The sequence below is a fragment of the Alligator sinensis genome, unplaced genomic scaffold (genome assembly GCF_000455745.1).
Source record: "Alligator sinensis unplaced genomic scaffold, ASM45574v1 scaffold1218_1, whole genome shotgun sequence".
Taxonomy (NCBI): domain Eukaryota; kingdom Metazoa; phylum Chordata; order Crocodylia; family Alligatoridae; genus Alligator; species Alligator sinensis.
Window position 1 is genome coordinate 92166 of NW_005842619.1, and position 10574 is coordinate 102739.

A 10574-nucleotide genomic window follows, 5' to 3' on the forward strand; every position below is an offset into this window, starting at 1 on the left:
GAGAACATAAAATACAATGGGATCAAAGGAAAAGAGCTAAAGGTTCTTAAAGCAGGTGGAGTTTTACCAAAACAGCCTGGTTTCTGCTTGCACGGTGATATACTTACATGGGATGGTTCTCAGATAGAGATTGTCTCTGATCACCTGCTGGAGTTTATGGTCGATGGAGCCCTTCTGGAACTGCAGGCTCAGATAGTGACGCAAATCTTTGTTGATGACTTTTCCTTAAAACAGAAAAAAAAAATGTAATGAAAAACTAGAAGAAAATATTTCAGCTGCTGATCAGAGCAACAACAAAGTTGTTTCATCATGTAAACACCTCTGCAAAATCCCAAACAGGCAATTACAGCTGTGGGCTTTTAAATGCACTAGTTGGAATGGGAAAGGCCCTTGTAAACTCCTCAGCTGCTATGAACTGGAATGGCTTCAGTGACTTCCACCTAAATGGAGCTACAATGATTTATCCCAGCTGAGGATCTGACTCCTAGATAATTTCATGACCACTTATCCTGCCTTACATTGGACAAAGAGGTCCTGGGAAAAGGCTCATTCATTTTGGGCAGGACAGGTACAATCTTCAGACTACAAAACTACCATGTGATTGATAAGAAAGCAGACACAATTTTTTTTATGAAAATGTCAAACCTCATTCAGGTTTTATCAGTTTTTTATGCAAATGTTTCTGAAGTACAAATTCCAGATGTACAAACTCCTCCAGGCAGACTTTAAATGGCTGTTCTAGCTAGCAGGCCCTGCTGATCAGGCTTGTCAACTAATCCTTGAAGTAATTCCCCTCTCGAGAACCTGTGCATGTGCTCTACCAGCTTTCCTACTCTGTACTGGGATGTGCCTGGTGTACACAAGCCTGTAATGCCCTTAGCTCATAATGCAAGACCTACTTATTATTACGGTATATCAGTCAGCAAAAACAATCTATTATCTAGTGACAATACATAAACAGATTCCAGAGAAAGTAATGAATATCCTGAAGATGGATCAAGATGGAAAGTTTTGCATATACCAGGTTGGTAGAGGTTAAAATGCATCGTTTGCATATTTGTTTCCAGTCCAGCTAGATAACAATCTTAAATTATATCCGTGTGCTGAAGACCTTTGATACTGTGATTTTTTTTGCCTCTAATAGACTAGAACAGAATGGCATGCATTAAAAAAAAACTCTGGGAGTAAGACAAAACCTATTGCCCCCCGCAAATAAAAGACATTACTCCGCTATTCTGCCAACTATTTTTCTGTAGTATATCCTACTGCTTTATCTAACTACATGTGTAATGCAAAATAAGAATGGTTTAAGTAAAAACAGTACATTTTGAATTCCCTTAATCAGTTGGAGCTTTTTCTACAAAGCATACATATTGATGTTGCTTTAATTGTCTGTTGCAATTAAAAGAATCAGATCTTAACTGCCAAAGACCCAAGATATACAAAACCCAAGTAGATGAGCTAATCAAGTTAATCAGGAAACGAGGCTGCAGTATAACAGAATGAACACAGGGAATGAGAACTTGTGTGTTCGATCCCAAATTCTTATCAGCACCAACTTGCTGCATGTCCTTGAGCCTCAGTTACCCACTTGTAAAGTGGTGATAATACTCCTTAAACGTGTTCTGAGACCTATAGGTAGGATTAAAGTGTTGTTGAAATGCAAAATATTAATATTACAAGTAATTACCAGTTGAAGGGCAACACATCCGTCAGGCCATGACAACACTGCCTACTGAATTTGAATCATTAAATTAGGTATCTAAAGCCCCTGACATGTTACATTTAAGGTGCGATTTACAGGTCAACTACGCCTTAAACAGTAACCCAACCACACATGCAACTCAACTCAGGGTGTGATGCAGTAAATGAGCCACAAAGTTATTCCACGTATAACTTTGCAGCTAGCTTGTATCACGCCTTAAACTGAGCACGTGGCTGGGACCTATACAAGACCAGCTGCTGACTAGGATTCTGCATCCCTGGTGTTATAATAATAATAATAATGTTTTCTTAAAAAGAATATTGTGTTACAGGAAATCTATTTTACAATTATTCCTTTCCGAGACACTCTTGCCAGGTATCATTAGCAAACTTGTCACATCTCCAGATAACCACTGCCCCTCTAGCACGCAAATAACTGAGCCCTTGCATTACTGCTTCGTTCTTCTGACAGAAGGGTACAAAGCAATCTATTGTACCCCGTCATCTTCCCAGAAAGCGCATTAACTAGGGTTCAGTGAGCTTTGCAAATTAAAGTTATGTACTCTATCAGAATGCCCAAGTCTTTAGGTAGAAGGGATTTAATGATCATTTGTTTTTAAAGCCTACAAAGAGAGTGGCTGGTAAGATGTGTGCCAGTGAATCATAACAAAAAGGGCACTAAATTTACACCCACAGTTTTCTTTCCAACTTATCGTACGATAGGACCTATGGGTCTAGAAATGTGACCAGCAACCATAACAACTGAACAAAAGCTGCAATGCACTGGAACAGCTATTTAGCTTATAACCTCTTTGGACAGCCAGCACGGCGCAAGTTGAACCGCACCCAGCACTCTGGGAATCTCAACCTGATGCGAGGCCAGGAGACACTACTGGAATGCAAACGGTAAAAATACTAGTGAGCAGAAAAGGATTGAACAAGGTATTTTTCACATCCATGTTCATTAATTCCTATTCAGCGACAGCTAGTAATTAATAGCATCAAACAGTTAGAAATATCATTTTAAATGACTGCAAAAGAAGAAAGCTGTCATGAAAGGGTGATTGTAACAGGAGTCTGAAAAGGCTGCTGCTGCCTAGCTGGGGAAGATGATGCCTCCAAGTAGCTAAAAGAGGATCATAAGTATGGCAGCCCCCATTCAGACTCATCAAGAGGGCCATTTCCAGGTGAAGAAGAAACAAGTGTTTCATAAATGTGAACCACTACGATTCGATGAGGAGTTGCAGTTGTTGTAAAGAAGCATTTCATACCGTGGCTGACCAGCACCAGCGGCACGTGACAACTCAGTTTTCCCAGAACAAGCCAGACCACTGCAGAGTTGAAAGTGCACTTTACTTTTGGCAAGTTAAACACTCTTCTGCTTCAGGGGCAGTGGATGGATAATTCCTGGCATGTCATCACATTTAAAAAAGGACGTGGTGAAGATAACTTGTGAAAAGGATAAGTGACAGCTGCAGCACAGATGATGAAGAGTGGGCCCAGAGAAGGCTGTGGTCTAGCCACCAGAAGACAGGCAGTGGAGGGGGAGATAACCCAGGAGCACAGGGCACTAATGCAGAGCTATTAGCCAGATATTATTTAAGTGTCTGAAGCCAAAACACAGCAAGACCAAAAGAACTAGGAGCAGAGAAGAGAGAAAGAGAGATTATTTGTAATCATAGTGGTCTCATCAGTAGAAAGCAATTTCTGAGCGAGGAGGAGGATAAAGAATAGCTCTGCAAAGCTCCATTTCTGAATGCGACATTAATCAAGAATTTATATTAGAAGATTCAAAATGTAATATATAGTTCTCAAGGCACTGAAAAAAGCATGTGCTGGCACAGTATTAAACTATTACATGGCAATTTATTTTTTAAGTATTCAATCCACTCTGCATAATCAGCAGCCACGTTCTCTGAAGTCTGTCAGTTAAAACTTCCTTTTTTTCCCCGCCCCAGCATCCGATTTTGGGTAAGAATGAGCTTGCAGAGCCTTTGCCTCATAACGATTTACTGGTAAATAAAACTGTTCTCTGCAGTCTTTAGTTTCTAGTTTTTGCTAATTCAGTGGTGGTTAGCAAATAACCATAATATGCATTGATGGGGGTGAGATAAACTCAGATTTGGCTTTTCCCCCCGTTTTTTAGACTGGGAGGCTGGCAGAGGCTGCACACAGAGAAGGAAGTCCACTGCTTGAAAAACCCTGATAGTCTTACCAAAGGCAGCCAGCCTTCTTGCCTGGATCCAAAGTGGCTCTGTTCACCTGTGAACGGTACGGGGGGAGATACTGGTGCATGTGGGGGGAAACTTAGCAGAAAATTAAATGACGTGTTTGTAGATGGGACATTGGGGAAGTATCAACTTTAAATCACAGCAATTATTCTTTTCTTTATCATTCTCAGGTCTTTGTGCTTCAACTAGGTAATCTGACATACTTTTCTGATACGGGAATTGTGAGGCTTAATATCTGTACTGAGCTGAAAATAAAGCACTACATAAACAGTATTTTTTCTATTTTAGCACACTTCACAACATAACAGACAATAGAGGAACTGGATCTCAAGAGCAGCTGGCTTGTGAATCCTTGGAATCCACGAACAGATGGCGCGTGTGTGCAGGGATTAACGCTCCCGAAACCCGTTCTTACAAACACATGCTTTACCTGAAGTGCAGAAAACTCGTTTTCAAATACAGAATGGATCCGAGCTACATACAACACTCAGCATTTGCCCCTCCAAAATACTTGCCTCATAGCTCCATAAATGTACAGGTGCCTGCCAGGTCCATACTGCAAATGCAGTAAGATCAAAGCTCTGGTTTTCTAAATAGATAGGGGATTCTACTTCTTAAGGCCAGTAATTTGGGCTACTTGAGGCTGTAAAATTCAACTAGATGCTATTTTGTAGGGCTGAGCATAGAAAAGTACTCTCTCTGGAGAGAGAGAGAATGAGCATGAGCGTGTGCACACATGCGCAAACGCTAACAACATGGATGACAATAATGCAATTAAATTATGTCCTTGATGCCATCTGGTTTTAGTTAGTCTCTCTCTTGTTGCCCAGTAAAATTCTGCGTACAGGAAAATATCCCAATTAAAATGTACACAACTGCTGCTACAAATGCCACCTAAACAGGTGACTTTCATCTTAACATTTCGTCTTTCCCTTCTGAAAGCAGCAACAAATGAAGAGTAGCCTGTACAGTAACACACAGTGATCAGCAATAGCTTTCACCGTCACAGCAGTTTGTGTTTCTAGGCCATTTAAACAATGGTTTTAGAAGCATATTAAGGATGACATGGCAGAAGCCTCACAGGTGTCAGAGAATGATTATTTTATCAGCTCATGGTTTCGCCAACGGGGGCGGCAGCGGATGTTCCAACATGAAACTTGAAAGACTTGCTACCACTCACCTTGGTTTAGCTGTCTTTGTTGCCAAGGCAGTGAGAATGTTACGAACCAAATTCCCTTTTTTTTTGCTATCATGAGCTGTTCTATATAAAGCTTTGGATTTGCTTCCCGCAGGATAATGAGCAAAACACATCACAGAAAATGAAAACAAATAGTGTAATCTCAGCAAAAAGTGTATATCTCTATATATAGCTACAGATATACATTACTAAAAATCAGTCTATTGCTTGTGGACAATCCAATTTCTCAGTAATAAAATAATATTTCAGTATTCAAATGGCCCCTCTGTCTCCCTGCCATAGCCGAATCTATTGTTTCACTTTAACAATACAAGCAGATTCCACTTAGACAGATGAATCTGGGTGTTAACTAGTTCAGACTGTCGCACATGCCGAGAAACTTGGCAAGAGAGGTAAAGATCTGTCATGGACGCAGAATTTATATGTAGCCTTGATTCATACATGGCTCTTCCTCCCTGTACAAACTTTCAAGTTAAACTTCAAGTCAGCCTCCCTGTAACAAGTATAATGCTATTTGCTAAAAACATCTCAGTAAGTATCAACATGCACAGGACAGACACGGGATAATGAAGCCAGCAGTTAAGGCAGAGCAGCACGAAAGAGTACATTTTAAAATACAAAAAAGTGCAGCACAGGCATTTGGCTGTATTTTGAAAATAATTTAAGACTGAATTATGAAATGGAGGCTGGGATGGATCCCCTGGGGAATACAGAAGAACGGCAGACAAAGCATTACAGGGAAACCAATGCCAAAAACCCTCCTGGAGAGTGATAATATAAATTAGAACGCACAAAATCAAGTGGTAGCAAAGGTGCCTGAGGCAACCTCTGGAGCCTGTTTTTATGTAAAACCAGTCACTCCCCCTCCCAAAGAGCCCAGGATGCTTCGTTCTCATAGATTCATCTTAAAAGCATCACATCAGCCCTTTTGATATGGCTGCATGCATTTGGGGCTTCTACTCTCTGTTCTACCCAATTCTCCCAAGGAGGGAATAGATGAAACGTAGGAATGAGTGAAGGAGAATAATGCATTTTAAATATGCTGAGAGACCTTCAAGCTGTGTATGTTCCTTCTGCTATTCCTCCAACGTATTCATTTTACACGCTTCCTGGGGATGTTGCCCTATCTAGGGGCATGTCAGACCCGCAGAGTAGGTGTACTGGTCCCGCCGTGGAGAGAAGGGTGGGTTGCACGGAGTCACAGCCCCTCACTCTCTCTTCGAGGGCAGTTACCTTATCACTACTGTTCTTTATGATTTGCTCCTCCTCTGACCATTTTAGCTATATCTGTCCCATGCTATGAGTAAGTTAAAATGTCACATGGAGGAAAGCATGTCTGAGCATGGGAGAGAGCACCAGGAACTGCCCAGCTGAGTTCAGCTCAGACAGCGAATCCTTGAGTAGTTTCTGGTAAGTCTTATGCCTTTCCCTGGGCCAAACTCCACCCTAAAGATACAACCCAACTCACATTTGTGATTGCAACTCATGGAAATGGTCTGAACTTGGCCTTCTCCGTGTTCTCTTCCTCAGTCTCCAACATGAGGCAGTACCCACCACCCGTTTGACAAGACATGCTGACCAGCGCTGGGAAAGCACTGGGAAAAGTCCCACCTAAATAATATAAGCTGCGTTAGAGAGGCAATGGCAGTCTGCGTTTGGGGACATGGGCAAAAAGGAAAAAAACAATGTAAGGACGACTGGCAGGATGGCTGTTTTCAGCAAATCTGTAGGCACTTTGGAAGAAGCCAACTGGAACTCAGAACCAGACTCTCTGCAATCTGTACTAATGGCACTTGGGAAGCATGACAATAAAAAGTGCGTTCGAAACACTGAACGTGACCGACCTCTGGAATCTGATTTCTCTTCCACTGCTTGGCAAACTGCCCACATCACCACTCATCTTCAGATATGTATTTTTAGGGTGGCACAAGTGGGTGTAAACAAGAGTAACGGCATGAAAAAGGATGGTTTTAGACACTCGCTCTCTTGTCGTCATACACACAGACCATTAAGGCTCCTTTAAAGAAATCACTTTCCCGTTTCAGCTGTACCTGCAGCACAACTAATGGACTGTAATGGACGTTTCAGTCCTGCTTGTCACAGCAACTCTAACACAGTCTTTCCGTACGTACACAGACCTTCCGAATGTGTGTTTGTGCACACCCATACAAACACAGATATTATACGCTAACACAACACACGGTGCCTGCCTGGAATCCCCAACACGAACGGTGGCCATGCTGGGTTGGATGCTGTACGTACATTCAATAATACTGTTCCAAAGACCGCATCGTCACAAAACACAAGACAAAAGAGGGGGAGAAGGGATGCATCAGCCCCATCATACAGCTGGAGAACCTGGACACAACTTAGTGAATGGTCCAAGATCAAAGTGTCTGTGGCAGACTCGAAGGAAACTTGATCCTAGACCACTCAAGTCTACCTCCAGTGTCTTAATCACAAGCCTGGCCTCTCTCCCCAGCATGGGGAATTAGCCCATAATCAAATAGTTATTATGCGACAGATAAAATTCAGTTCTATTAGATTCCATTGTTGCCAAACCAGTTTGCAGGTGACATCTTGAGACACCAGTTGGTGACTAGTAGCTTCCTGTGACGACAGAAGAGCCACTGCCCAAAGTCCAAACCTCTGTGTTTTAAACTTACGCAGGGAGTGAGAAACTGTGCTTCACACTTAGTAAGTCTGGACAACTATGCTACTAAAATACCCAAAATAATGCAAATCCTTCAAATTAGTTTTTCCAACTGCCTAACTCCAGCACAAAAAAAGCAGCGCTAAGAATATGAATGAATTTCTCCTAAGTATTTAATTCTCGTTTTAGAGCATAACAACCAAGACTTGCCAGGAAAGATAGGGCAAGAACCATGGTTCCCCTCCCTGCGCAAGGCAGTCTGACACTGCTTGTTCCTCAGATTGTCTGTTCCTATTTTAAATTGGCAAATACTGAAGGTGAGGTGACAACGCATTTGCTTTAAAGTTCAGCCGCTACACTTCAGTAAACTTGCTACTGAAACTTGTTTTTCAAAAACACAAGAGCCCCAATTCTGATTCTTGACGGCAAAATGGCAATGCAGGAATTTCAGACCGTGGATCTTCGTATGCTGTGTGCATTGCCAAAGGATGTGAGCTGTGCTGAATTATGTTACTGCCCAACGATAAGCCACAGCAAAGCATATGTCTTAAGAAAATTGGACATCATCAAAAGACAGAATACACCGCACAATGTACTAAAGATTTTGTCATAAATGGCTTTGAAGACAAAGATGCTGGTTTACATTAGCAGACCTTTTCATAAATCTGCCCTCATTTAAAACAAAAGCACTTATTTTTGCAGAACATCTATGCGAGGAACACTATTCTTCTGTTCTTTACACACGTTACACGGCTGTACACGGCTTATTGTATACTTCGCTAAGAGAATGAGAGGCTCGAGAAAGTTAGTTAATTGAAAAAAGGTCACTGCTGGAGTTACAAACAAGCTTCCAAAGCAAGGACCCTCCAAATGAATATGGAAAAAGTTCACCTCTTTCCAAACACCACGGACTTCACACATTTTCAGTACATTTGGCATGTTCAAAAAAAAGCCAGGTTTTTGGATATTACCAACCTCGACAGAATATATTTGTTCTTGGCTGTAATGGTGTGGCAGGGTGATGCCAGCAAACTGAGATATAAGCAAATCTTTTCCTGGAGGGATTCCATTTTGTTTGTCTGAAAGAAGCGGTTCCTCCTTCCTCGGAAGAAATAAGCTAGCATATATCACAAGGGGAAGAGCTTACACACTTCTTATATAAATGAGTCTAGTGCTTTTTCACTATATAAGATTTCAGATTTATAGATCCCAACACTCATTAAAATTCTAGTTGAACTTTACCATTCAGTATTGTGCATTAAGCACTGTGTTTTATTATGCAATTATCTTGAATAACATTCTAAATAAATGGGCTGGCTCCATTTAGGTTATTTTTAGGACTGTGTGAATACTTAATTTCTCTAGCTGGCTTACTCGACAGAAACACTCCATGAGGACAAAAACCTGCACATCAATTTAATCACCGAATTGTTCTACTGCTCTCCCAAATGCTTACGTCCACCGTAAGTTTCGCTCCCTCTTGTGCATAAAGTAACTAATTAACCAGGGGAAAAATACTTCCGTATGACACTGTGCATCCAACAGTGTTTTACCAGAATCGTGCAGGGAGGATGAAAACAAAACCGTTATTGTTTTTGGAGGTGATACTTCCCCTCTATCGGGCGCTGGTCAGACCGCAGTTGGAGTACTGCGTGCAATTTTGGGCGCCGCACTTCAAGACGGATGCAGATAACCTGGAGAGGCTCCAGAAAAGGGGCACTCGTATGGTTAAGGGCCTGCAGGCCAAGCCCTACGAGGAGAGACTAGAGCACCTGGACCTTTTCAGCCTCTGCAAGAGAAGGTTGAGAGGCGACCTTGTGGCTGCCTATAAGTTCATCACGGGGGCACAGAAGGGAATTGGGGAGGGTTTATTCACCAAGGCGCCCCCGGGGGTTACAAGAAATAATGGCCACAAGCTAGCAGAGAGCAGCTTTAGACTGGACATTAGGAGGAACTTCTTCACAGTTCGAGTGGCCAGGGTCTGGAATGGGCTCCCAAGGGAGGTGGTGCTCTCCCCTACCCTGGGGGTCTTCAAGAGGAGGTTAGATAGGGATCTAGCTGGGGTCATCTAGACCCAGCACTCTTCCCTGCCTGTGCAGGGGGTTGGACTCGATGACCCTAACATCTATGAAAGTCTATGAAAGTCTACTGTCCATGGATAAAAAAAGGGTGGGTGAGGGGCAACGGGCTGGCATGCAGATCTAAAAGGAGATGCACTCAATGGGCTGGTTGCACCACATGCCCTGCCTGCCTGCCTGACTAAACAAGTGGCTAGGGGCTAACCACTGCATTCTGGCAGGAACCCGGAGGGCCGGTTAAAGGGAGGGTTATATTTAAATTCTGATGATAAACCTTCCCTTGACATATCATGAAACACTGTCCAATTGCGCTACTATGAATGAAAAGGTAAGCACAGGATGCCATGGCATTGACTTGTTTCTCTTGAATCTCACTGCTAATACACGGTTATTTCTAAACACTTTGGGCACTGGAACAATGGGCCCTGGGGAACCCCGCACAGCTACAAGCTTCTTTCAGCATCGAGTACAGAGAGGATTTTAGTTAGGTTCTGTCATGACCCAATGATTGTGTGTGCGCTTCGGCACTGCAGAATTATTTCCCGCCACATGGAGCTTTCTTTGCACGGTGCAATTCTCAGCTGCAGAGAGAAAAACCCCGGTGCAAAGGAGTTCCCGCCACCCGTATGTAAATTTGTTTCCCACTATTGGCTGTTTCTAAATTATTCCCACGTGGCGGCTAGCGATTGGCTTGCTAGCCGTATAAGAGG

General features: G+C 42.5%; 1 long non-coding RNA gene across 1 annotated transcript in view; it reads right to left on the minus strand.

The window, feature by feature from the left end:
• Positions 1 to 106: 106 nt before the first annotated feature.
• Positions 107 to 10574, minus strand: part of LOC112551840 — a 121082-nt gene continuing 110614 nt past the window's right edge. Inside the window, exon 3 of the long non-coding RNA XR_003096150.1 lies at positions 107 to 224. This is a non-coding gene — a long non-coding RNA (uncharacterized LOC112551840). The remainder of the gene's footprint in view (positions 225 to 10574) is intronic.